Source organism: Macrobrachium nipponense, chromosome 25, assembly GCF_015104395.2.
Source record: "Macrobrachium nipponense isolate FS-2020 chromosome 25, ASM1510439v2, whole genome shotgun sequence".
Lineage (NCBI taxonomy): Eukaryota > Metazoa > Arthropoda > Malacostraca > Decapoda > Palaemonidae > Macrobrachium > Macrobrachium nipponense.
The window spans coordinates 41,660,473-41,672,757 of NC_087214.1; the positions used below are offsets into that span (position 1 = coordinate 41,660,473).

General features: G+C 45.3%; 1 pseudogene; it reads right to left on the bottom strand.

Moving 5' to 3' along the window:
- Positions 1–6: 6 nt before the first annotated feature.
- Positions 7–12,285, bottom strand: part of LOC135199059 (major facilitator superfamily domain-containing protein 12-like) — a 55,985-nt pseudogene continuing 43,706 nt past the window's right edge.

Sequence of the window (12,285 nt, forward strand, 5' to 3'; positions counted from 1 at the left end):
AAATCATGTTCACTAATTAAATCTGATGAGAACACAATTTGCAAATCTCAGACTGCATGAGGTTTACCATTTGAAGTGTGTACTTCATGGCAACTCTCAAGAATAATTTTGCACAAATGGTACAAGTCTTTTAATGTAGCATAATGAAATGTTTGTATGAAAGTACTATGGTACTAAGCAACGATAATAAAATTCAGCCATAAAATTACAGTAACAATTATCTTACAAACCATACAAAAAATTACTTTATATTTTATAAACATATGCTACGAAATCAAGAATGTGTTCAAAATTGTACGACGCTAACACTTTTTTTTATATCAACTTTAAATACAAACTCAATCATGGAAAAACCACTTACAAGTCATCAATTATATTTAATATCATCAGTTCCGTCAAGCATTGCTTTCGTTATTACCATCGCTGGAAGACAATGAAACCACACGTGCCCTTATGTCCGCATGATAATCAGCAGGTACTGTTTGAACTGGAAAAAATAAATAATTAAATAAAACTTTTATCAGTAATGGAAACACTGGTGATTCTTAAAAAAAAAAACACTAAAAGGCAATAAAATATATGATGTATTCTTGTGAGTTAAATATGTACTACTCTGTTGACTGAAGAGTTTTATAGAATATAATAGAATATAGAATTTAGCCCGAAGTCCAGTGCTGGAACCTATGAGGTCATCCAGCACTGGAAAGGAAATTGATAGTAGGTTTGAAAGGTAACAGGAGGAAAACCTCACAGCTGCACTATGAAACAATTCTTGGAAGAAGGTAGAAAGTCACATGGAAGAAAGGGAATATGAATGGGTGTACAGTGCAAGGAATGAAAGGGGTTCCAGCTAGGGGCCAAAGGGACGCTGCAAAGAACCTACAGTGAGAGCCTACAGTGCACCTAACGTGCTACATTTTAATAAAAATGTTATTGTTATTATACAATTAAGTTTGTTCATACTTACCTGGCAGATATATATATAGCTGTATTTTCTGAAGTCCGACAGAATTTCAAAACTCGCGGCACACGCAGTGGGCGGCCAGGTGGTAGTACCCATTCCCGCCGCTGGGAGGCGGATATCAGGAACCATTCCCATTTTCTATTCATATTTTATTAATGCCCCTGTCTCCTGAGGGGAGGAGGGCGGGCACTTTAATTATATATATCTGCCAGGTAAGTATGAACAAACTTAATTGTATAATAACAATAACATTTTGTTCATGCCACTTACCTGACAGATATATATATAGCTGAATCCCACCTTCGGATGGTGGGAAGAGACAGAATAGGATTTTTTTAGGAAACTTAAATTAAGTAGATGATATACATCTTGGTTCCTCACCTGTTAGCAAAGTAGACTCTGTGATTACTGTCACTTAAGGCTGCTTTTGCTTAAATCAGAGTTGCCAGCCAGGTGGAGACCTGTAGTGCTGGTGCGCTCTGGATGATCTGTCAACGGGTACGTGACCTCAACGTGACAAGACCATCGAGCCATACACATGAGGGCAACGAAGCAACTGACCACCACCTGACCAACTATCCAAAAACCCCTTAAAACTAACTAAAGGATGGGAGATCTTCACATAAGACTCACCACAACCTAAAAACACAACAATAAAACTAACCTAAACCTAACTAAGGGATAGGGAAAGAGCTACTTCCGGACCCCAAGACTGTGTCCGCAGAAACGTATGGCCCAAGTGAATTACAGTCGTCATAAATCGTTCTCACATCCCTTAGGTAATGTGAGGCGAAGACGGAGTTACTCCTCCAAAAGGTGCAATCAAGAATGTCCTTGATTGACATATTCTTTTGGAAGGCAAGAGAGGTAGCGACAGCTCTAAACTTCGTGAGCTTTCACTCGTAAGAGGCTCAAATCAGTCTTCTGGAAAGATGAATGAGCCTCTTTAATGACGTCCCTCAGAAAGAAAGCAACAGCATTCTTAGATAAAGGTAACTCTGGTCTCTTCACAGAGCACCAGAGATTACCTGAGGGACCTCTTACCTCTTTTGTTCTATGTACATAGAACTTGAGAGCCCTGACAGGGCACAGGGCTCTCTCTGGTTCTTGGCCCACCAGACTTGACATACCCTTGATCTCGAAAGTTTTCGGCCAAGGATTAGAAGGATTTTCATTCTTCGCCAAGAAGTTGGGCTCAAAGAGCAGACAGCATTGTCTCCTTTGAATCCCAGCTAAATTACTAAAAGCTTGTATTTCACTAACCCTCTTAGCCGTCGCCAGAGAAGTTAGGAAAAGAGCCTTCCTTGTCAAGTTTTGAAGAGACGCTGCTTGAAGAGGTTCGAAAGGACTTGACATTAAGAACTTAAGAACCCCGTCAAGGTTCCATGAAGGAGGTCTCGTTTGAGGAATCTTCGAAGTTTCAAAAGATTTTAAAAAGATCATGAATGTCTTTGTTGTCAGAAAGGTCAAGGCCTCTGTGCCTAAAAACCCCTGACAACATGCTCTTATATCCCTTGATGGTAGGGACTGCTAATTTCTGCACATTCCTGAGAAAGAGCAGAAAATCAGCTATCTGGTTCACAGAGGTCGAGGAAGAGGAAACTCCCTCCTTTTTACACCATGCCCTGAAGGAAGCCCACTTCGATTGGTAAACAGCTCTTGTAGAAGCACATCTTGCATTTGCGATTGCTCTCGCAGCTGCTTTCGAAAAACCTCTCGCTCTGGCCAACTTTTCGATAGTCTGAACGCAGTCAGACTCAGAGCGGAGAGGTTTTGGTGAAACCTTTCGAAGTGAGGCTGTTTGAGTAGATCTTTCCTCCAGGGCAATGTCCTTGGAAAGTCTACAAGGAAAGACATGACCTCTGTGAACCATTCTCTCGCTGGCCACATCGGAGCGATCAGGGTCAACCTCGTCCCTTCTGAGGCCGCAAACTTCCTCATGACTTCCCCAAAATCTTGAATGGTGGGAAGGCGTACAGATCTAGACCCGTCCAATTCCAAAGCAACGCGTCCCCACAGCGATCGCTTCCGGATCCAGGACCGGGGAGCAATTAAAGAGGAAGTCTCTTGGTCCTTGACGTCGCGAATAAGTCGACCAGAGGACGTCCCCACAACCTCCAAAGGTCTCGACACGTCTCTTTGTTTAAGGTCCATTCCGTCGGTAGGATTTGTTCCCGACGACTGAGAAGATCGGCCCTGACGTTTTGCACTCCTGCAATGAACCTCGTCAGGATCGTAACCTTTCTTCTCTTCGCCCACAGCAGAATCTCCCTCGCCAGGAAGAACAAAGTTCTGGAGTGTGTTCCTCCCTGATTCTTCAAATAAGCGAGTGCTGTGGTATTGTCGGAGTTTACCTGAACAATCCTGTTCTTCAAAACTCCTTTCGAAGAACTGCAGAGACAGAAAGATTGCTGCAAGCTCTTTGACATTTATGTGCCAGGCTACCTGTTCCCCTCCCCAGGAGCCTGACACTTCCTTCCCTCCTAGTGTTGCTCCCCAGCCCGTGATGGAAGCGTCAGAGAACAAAAACACTAGGTCGGGGCTCAGAAGACTTAGGGGACACGCCCTCCTGTAGCTTCTGTGGGTCGAACCACCATCTTAGATGGCTCTTTATTGGAAGAGATATTCTCAATATCGCATTGAGATCGTCCTTGGCCTTCCACTCGTCCGCAAGGAAAAACTGGAGAGGCCTGAGGTGCAGTCTTCCCAAGGAAACAAACCTTTTCTAGCGAGGAAATGGTTCCCAGCAGACTCATCCATTCCCTCGCCGAGCAAGTCTCTTTCCCTAAGAAGGCCGAGATCTTTTCTAATCCTAGCCGCTGACGTTCCTGGGACGGAAACGCTCGAAAAGCCACTGAATCCATCTGAATCCCCAGATACACGATGGACTGTGTCGGGGTCAGATGCGACTTTTCGAGGCTTGACAAGAAGTCCCAGGGACTTTGCTAGGGCTAAAGTGAACTGCAAGTCCTTCAGACACTTTTCTCTCGACGACGCTCTGATAAGCCAGTCGTCGAGGTACAGGGAAACTCTTATCCCCGAAGAGTGTAGCCACCTCGCCACATTCTTCATGACTACGGTGAACACCATTGGAGCCGTGGTCAGGCCGAAACACATAGCTCTGAACTGCCACACTTTTTTGTCTAAGACAAACCTTAGGTACTTTCTTGAAAGAGGGTGGATCGGGATGTGAAAGTACGCGTCCTGCAAGTCTAAGGACACCATCCAGTCGCCGGTCTCAAGGCTCCCAGAACAGAATGAGGCGTCTCCATCGTGAATTTGGTCTTTTCCACGAAAAGATTGAGCCTGCTTACATCTAGAACTGGACGCCAACCTGACGACTGCTTTGGTACTAGGAAAATCCTGTTGTAAAAACCTGGAGACCCCAGGTCCGCGACTTGTTCCACCGCTCTTTTCTCGATCATTTGTTGAAGAAGATCGAATAAAACTTGTTTCTTCTCTCCCTGATAGGATGGAGAAAGGTCTCTGGGAGTCGTAGAAAGAGGAGGAAGATCTAAAAAGGGGATTTTGTACCCCTGCTCCACGATCTTGAGGGACCAAGAGTCCGTGTCTCTCTCTCCACGCTCCCGCAAAAAACTTCAGTCTGGCTCCGACTGGTGTCTGAAGGACATGCTTCTCACTTGGAAGGCTTTGATTTAAAGGAAGCTCTTCCTCGTGAAAAACTCTCCCTCTAGGAGCTGCCTCTCGAGGGGTGGGGGGGAGCCCCACGAAAGGGCTTAACCTTCTTCGGCGGTCGACAAAAGCTGAAGAAGTTGAAGGACTGCCGAACGTCTCGAGGACTGGGCTAAGAGGTCCTGCGTTGCCTTCTCTTGCAAACTGCTTGTCAGGTCCTTCACCAAAGTCTGGGGGAAGAGATGGTTCGAAAGAGGAGAAAAAAGCAAATCCGCTTTCTGAGCTGGAGTAACTGAACGAGCCGTGAAATTGCACAGCAAAGCTCTCTTCTTCAAGAAGGCCGTCCCAAAAGGAGAGACGAGCTCCTCAGAACCATCCCTGACGGCTTTGTCCATGCATGCTAACACGCTGGACAGCTCCCCCAGACTGAGAGATTCTGGGCTTCTCGATTGCAGATCCAGAACTCCCAAGCACCAGTCAAGGAAGTTGAAAACTTCAAGAGTCCGGAGCAGACCCTTCAAATGATGGTCCGTCTCCGTAGGGGTCCAGGTCACTTTAGCAGTGGATAAAAGGGACCTCCTCTGAGAATCCACCAAGCTGGAGAAATCTCCTTGTGCTGAAGAAGGGATTCTAACCCCCACTTCTTGTCTTTGGTCTTATATACCAAATACCTTTTCCGCTGAGTCTAGCTGGAGGCAATGCGAAAGTTGTCTTGCCTTGATCTCTCCTTCGTTTCATCCAATCTTGGAGTTTCTTGAACGCCCGTTTAGTGGAGAGCGAAGTTTTCATCTCAACAAACTCCGGAGTCTTACCAGTCTTAGAGGATGAAAACTGCGAAGGAGGAGACTTGGGAGCTGCAGGCTGAAACTTGTCCTCGAAGGACGAACGCAACAGCCGCACGAGAACTTTATAATCCGAGATTGAAGAGGCAGCAGAAGGTTCCTCTTCAAACAGAGTCAGCCGGACTACTCAGCTCTCCTTCTTCTCTAATCGGAAGAGGAGACCGCCTCTCCGGAGAGGGCGTACGTATGTCGGGTCTTGCCTTAATCAAGACCCCCTATGCTTACTGGATGAAGCCTTTATCTAGGCTGTCTTCTTTGTGACGTTTACCACTCGAAGTAGGCAGAGCGTCCTGACGGCGAAAAGCGTCCTTAGCGACACCCGAGGCAGCCTCACTTGCCAGAGAAGCGTCCTTATGTTTCTTAAACGAAAGGGAAGACATGGTTATCCGGAATACGTGCCTGTGCGCGCAAACCGAGCGTCTTGAAGTACGACTTCTTCTTGGCCGGAGTCCCAAAATAAAAGCGTCCTGAAGAGCGTCCTGCTGAACGTCCTGCCGAGCGTCCTGCGAGCGTCCTGTCAAGATCCTGTCGAGCGTCCTGTCGAACGTCGTTGCCGAGCGTCCTGCCGAGCGTCTTCAAAAGCGTCCTGACGCAACGTCTTCCTAGAGGACGAACGAGATCGGCGAATCGCCGAAGGAGACGCGATCGGCGAAAGAGACGAACGAGGAGAGGGAGAAGGAGACTGCTTCGTCCTCTTGACGGGCAGTCTAAGGTCCTTCCTCCGCTTAGGCTCGACTGCTGCTGGGGCGGCGAGTCCTCTGAGCCATAAGCGTCGATAGCTGGTCCTGAAGGGACAAAGAATGTTTCTTTCGTTTGGAGAGAACGAAACAGAGGGAGCAGGACTGATCCTGCGAGAAGAACGAGGGGCGATGGGGACGCCTCCTTCCTTCTCACAGGTAACAGCTACCTGCTTCTCAGGGATACGCGCTGTGCACGCAATCCCAGCGTCCTCATCGGAGGAGATCTTAACCCCTTTTTCTGAGGAGGAAAAGCGTCATACGCGTCCTCCGAAGAAAGCGGCGATACAGGACGTGAAGCGTCCTCACACGAAACGTCCTTTTCAGCGGACGATTAGAGTCTCTCCGAGCGCTCCACCCCTTGCCGCAGGGGAAGGACGCCTTTTGGAGGACGAAAAAAACAGTCCTTTAAAGGATCGCGCCTGTGAGCGCTCCTTGACAGCCTGGGACTTTGCCAATCAAGGCCTGCGGAAGGGACGCCAGATCGGTGGGGAGCCCCCGTGACCCTCTGCGGCTTTCGACATACCCTCTCCCTGAGTCTTGGGAGTCCGATAGAGGTCTAGGCCTAGAGGCATTATGGGGCCGATCTGACACCCGCCCTCCACAACACTAGGGGGCACGATCACACACTTGAACAGAGCCAGTTTCCAAGGCTTTCACTTTGGTCTCCAGAGTGCGTAGAGACTCCAAAATAAGAGAGAGAGCATTAGCTTCTCCCGACACAGATTCAGGGCCCGAAGGCAACACAGGTTTTAGGAGATGCAAACTCTACAGGTGTTAATACGGCAGGTGAATTATTAGCCTTACCTTGGGGTAGAACCACTCCTGGAGGAAGACCTCCTGATCCTATCGCGTTCCAATTTACGCCGATAGGACTCATATACTCTCCAATCATCATCGGTCAATCTCTCACATTCATTGCACCGATTATCCACCAAACAATTATGCCCCCTACAACTCATACATACTGTGTGGGGGTCTACCGATGCTTTCGGTAGCCTCACCTTACAATCAGTCCTCACACACACTCTGAAACTCACAGCACTTGATCCAGACATCACGTTTACAGAAAAGCCAATCCAAAGTCAAAAAACGGTCCACTATCGCGCATGCCAATCCAACAATCCAATTCAATACCAAAAAACTATCAGATACTTAAAAGCGAGCCAAATCCAAAAAATCCTGAGCGGAGGTCTGTAAACAGTTGTTTACCGACCGGCGACAGAAAAAAACATGAATAGAAAATGGGAATGGTTTCCTGATATCCGCCTCCCAGCGGCGGGAATGGGTACTACCACCTGGCCGCCCACTGCGTGTGCCGCGAGTTTTGAAATTCTGTCAGACTTCAGAAAATACAGCTATATATATATCTGTCAGGTAAGTGGCATGAACAAAGTTATAATTCTTATTGCTTCTCACAGACATGTTACAATTTATTACTAATTTTCTCTATATTACAGTTGCCACAGTTGTACTATAGACAAAACCCTAATAAATACTGACGAGTGAAAGATGTTCAAATTTTCAATAGATTAATAAAATCAAACCTGTGAAAAATGGCAAAGAACATACTTATAAGGGAATGGTTTGTAATTATGTTATTATTGTTATTTTTCATTTTGCTCTATCACAGTCATCCTATTTGACTGGGTGGTTTTTATATTGTGGGGTTCTGGGTTGCATGTGTCCTGGAGCTACTTCGGCATCTATACTCTGTTTTTTTCCATCTGTCCATCCGGCTGTGGTGTATGTGTATGGTAACACTGCGTCCCGGGCTTTAGATAGTTACATTCAGCTTACATTCAACAATAATAATATCATATTTCGAATATTAACGGTGTAATTAGCACTACGAGTAACATTTTATTAAACACTTTTTCAGTTGCAAATGTACACCCAGATATCCTTTTATTTACCTAAAACTTACACATAATGTAACTATTTAAAGCCCGGGACGCAGTGTTAACCTGCGAAAACACCACAGGCGGATGGACAGATGGAAAAAAACAGAGAATAGTTTATCCAGGTTCCTTTTCAGGGATCTTGGAATCATACCTAGTGTCCCCATGATTATGGGTACAATTTCCACTGGCATATCCCATATCCATCTAATTTCTGTTTTCAGGTCTTGATACTTGGCAATTTTTTCGCTTTCTTTCTCATGGTATAGCGACATTAATTGGTGATACTTTCTTTTTTATTTTGTTAATCAACTTCACGCCTGGTCTATTGACATGTATCACCCCATCTGTTCTGATATCATAAGCCCAGATGATCTTTGCCTGATCGGTTTCTATCACTCGCTCAGGTTGGTGCTTGTACCACTTTTTACTGCAAGGTAGCTGGTGTTTCTTGCACAGACTCCTGTGGAGGGTTTTTTTTTTTATACTGGTTCTGTGCAAGTGCCAGAAATTTGCTTGCTATGTAGTTTATGGTCTCATTTTTCATATTGCATTTCCTGCATATGGGCGAGATGTTATTTCCATCTATCGTTCTTTGAACATATCTGGTTCTAAGGCCTGACCTTGTGCCACTGTTAGCATTACTTCTTTTTCCTTCTTGAGGTCTCCCCTCTGTAGCCATTGCCATGTTCCATTGCTGGCCAGTTCTTTAGTCTGTCTCATGTACTGTCCATGCATTGGTTTGTTGTGCCATCCCTCCATTCTGCTAGTCATTCTCCTTCATCTCTTGGTGTTTTATATCTTCTCCTTCTATTATTCCCATGTATTTGTTTCCTGTCTCATCCATGTGTTTGATGATATTCCCATCTGGTGTATTTATCCCTTCAGTCCTTGTCACTTAGCCTTTTTGTACGTTTACCAAGGCACATTTTTCCAAACTCCATCCTGATGTCTCCAGATACAATTCTTACTATACAGCTTGATGCTGTCCATGAACATCAGCTGGTTTATTCTGGTGCCTCCTTTCTTGAGTTGGTACCCAGCAACCCAGCACCCATCTTGTGCATTACTTTTGTCATGGTAATCATGCCTACTACTAAGAGTAGTGGGGACACAGTGAATCGCCCAGGAAAATCCCTCTCCTGATGCTAACCTCTGCTAGTCTTATTCCAGAACTAGTAAGTATTGTAGTCCAGTTGTGCATTGTATTCTTTAGGAAGCTGATGTTTTTCTCTGCCCCATATTTTTTCAGGCATTCTATTAGCCATGTGTGTGTGGTATCATGTTGAAGGTTTTCTTATAGTCAATCCATGCCATACTTAGGTTGGTATCCCTTCTCTTACTGTTCTTAATTACTATTTTGTCAATCAGAAGCTGGTCTTTTGTGCCCCTACACTTCCTTCTGCAGCCTTTCTGTTGGTGGGAGATGGCTTTTGTATCCTCTAGGTACTTCCACATTATTGGAAAGCAGGTGATAGGCCTGTAGTTACCTGCAATGTGCGCTGTTTCTAGGAGCACAAAAAGGAAATATAGCAAGTAATTATTATTATTATATTTTATCAAAAGTAATTGCTACCTCAGCTGCATTAATTTTATATAGGTTCTCTGCTTTCCTAAATATGGTTTTCCCATTGTTGCTTAAACTGGTGAGTAATGCATCGAAAGTTGGCAAGTCAAAAATGATATTGTTAGTATACAATAAAGTTTTGTACATACTTACCCGGCAGATATATACTTAGCTATAGTCTCTGACGTCCCGACAGAATTCAAAACTCGCGGCACACACGACAGGTAGGTCAGGTGACCAGCCCACTCCCGCCGCTGGGTGGCGGGAATAGGAACCATTCCCGTTTTCTAACCAGAATTTTTCTCTTCCACCTGTCTCCTGAGGGGAGGCTGGGCGGGCCATTAATCGTATATATCTGCCGGGTAAGTATGTACAAAACTTTATTGTATACTAACAATATCATTTTTGTACATGCAACTTCCCCGGCAGATATATACTTAGCTGATTGACACCCTTGGTGGAGGGCAAGAGACAGTTACATACTAATTATTTTTGAATATAAAAACAGGGAAACAACATACGTTGTAGGTATATTAACAAAAACAACCTTGGTTCCTACCTGATATGGAAGAACGAATTCATTGATACTGTCTGATGTCTGCTTGCCATTAGAGTTCCAGAGAGGATGAGACCTGCGACTGATAACCCTTTCGGATATACCAATGGGGGCTTACCCGCTTACATGGCAGAGCCTTTTCTTGGATCGTACCAATGGGGGCTGACCCACTTACATGGCAGAACCTTGACCTGTATCATACCAACGGGGGCTAACCCTCTTACATGATAGAGCTTTAGGTATTTAAGACAATACAAGGAGCATAACGACCAATCCCGATCACCTGACCACACTAACATGTTGCAGCCTACATTTGAAGGGGTCAACTCCTGCAAACCTCTTTCAATCAACCAATAAAATGCACCAAACACCATTAAAAACCCTAACCTAATAAAACTAAAAAGGATTGGGTTCAACTCCCTGTCCCAGCAACGAATCCGCAGATACGTACGCTCCTAGAGTAAAGCACTTGTCGTACGTCACTTGAATGTCTCTCAAGTAATGAGATGCAAAGACCGAATTGCATCTCCAAAAGGTTGACTCCACTAGAGTCTGTATCGACAAGTTCTTGTGGAATGTCCAAAGAGGTAGCGACTGCTCTTACCTCGTGAGCTTTAACTCTAAGGAGGTCCAGTTGTTCTTCTTTACACGCTAAATGGGCTTCCTTGATTACGTCTCTGATGAAGAACGCCTGAGCATTTTTAGAGATCTGCCTCCTGGGATCTCTAACTGAGCACCATAAACTTTCCTTACTCCCCTTTAGTTCGTTCTTCCTTTCTAAGTAGAACTTAAGGCTTCTCACTGGGCAAAGAGCCCTTTCTCGCTCTGTACCTACAAGCGACGAAAGTCCTTTTACTTTGAATGTTCGAGGCCAAGGTTTCGAAGGGTTTTTCATTCTTCGCCAAAAACATCGGTTTTGAAGGAACAGAACGCCGCGTCGTTCCTGAAGCCAACATTATGTTCTAAGGCTTGTAGTTCGCTTACTCTTTTCGCTGAAGCTAGCGCGACCAAGAATAAAGACTTCCTTGTCAGATCTCTGAACGTAGCCTTACAGGGAGGTTCGAATTTTGAGGTCATTAAGTATTTTAGGACCACATCTAAGTTCCAACTAGGTGCTCTAATCCCTCTGTTCTTTGACATCTCAAGGATCTTATCAGGTCATGCAAATCTTTGTCTTCCCCAATATTAAGGCCTCTATGCCTGAAGACTGAAGATAGCATACTTTTATAGCCCTTAATTGTAGAGACTACTAAATTACATTTCTCCTTCAAGTAAAGGAGGAAATTCAGCTATATCTGTCACAGAGGTACTGGAAGAGGATATCTTCTGAGCTCTACACCATCTGCGAAACACATCCCACTTCGACTGGTAGACTCGAATAGTAGATGGCTTCTAGCTCTTGCGATCAGCTTTTGCAAGCTTCTCGAGAAAAGCCTCTCGTTCATGACAAGTCCTTCGATAGTCTGAAGGCAGTCAGAGCGAGAGCAGGCAGGTTTTTGTGATACCTGTCGAAGTGGGGTTGTCTGAGAAGATCGCTCCTGTTTGGGAGAGATCTCGGAAAGTCTACTATCCATCCCAGTACCTCTTGTGTACCAGTTTTGCGCTGGCCAGAACGGGGCTATGAGGGTCAGTTTGGCTCCCTCTGCTGCTGCAAACTTCCTTACCACTTCCGATAATATTTTGAACGGAGGAAAGGCATACCCGTCTATTCCGGACCCAATCGAGGAGAAGGGCGTCCACCGAAATCGCCCTTGGGTCGGCTATCGGGGAGCAGTAACTTTCCAGCCTGTTGTTCCAATGGGTGGCAAAAAGATCTATATTTGATCTCCCCCAAGAGGTTTCCATAGTCTGTTGCATACGTTCCTGATGCAACGTCCATTCTGTAGGCAGTACTTGGTCTCTCCTGCTCAGAAGGTCGGCTCTTACATTTTTGTCCCCTTGAATGAATCTCGTCCGGAGAGTGATTCTTCTCTCTTCTGCCCAAAGCAGTAGTTCTCTTGCTTTCTTGTAAAGGGAGAAGAGTGCGTCCCTCCTTGCTTCTTGATGTAAGCTAGGGCTGTTGTGTTGTCGAATTGATTCTGCAGG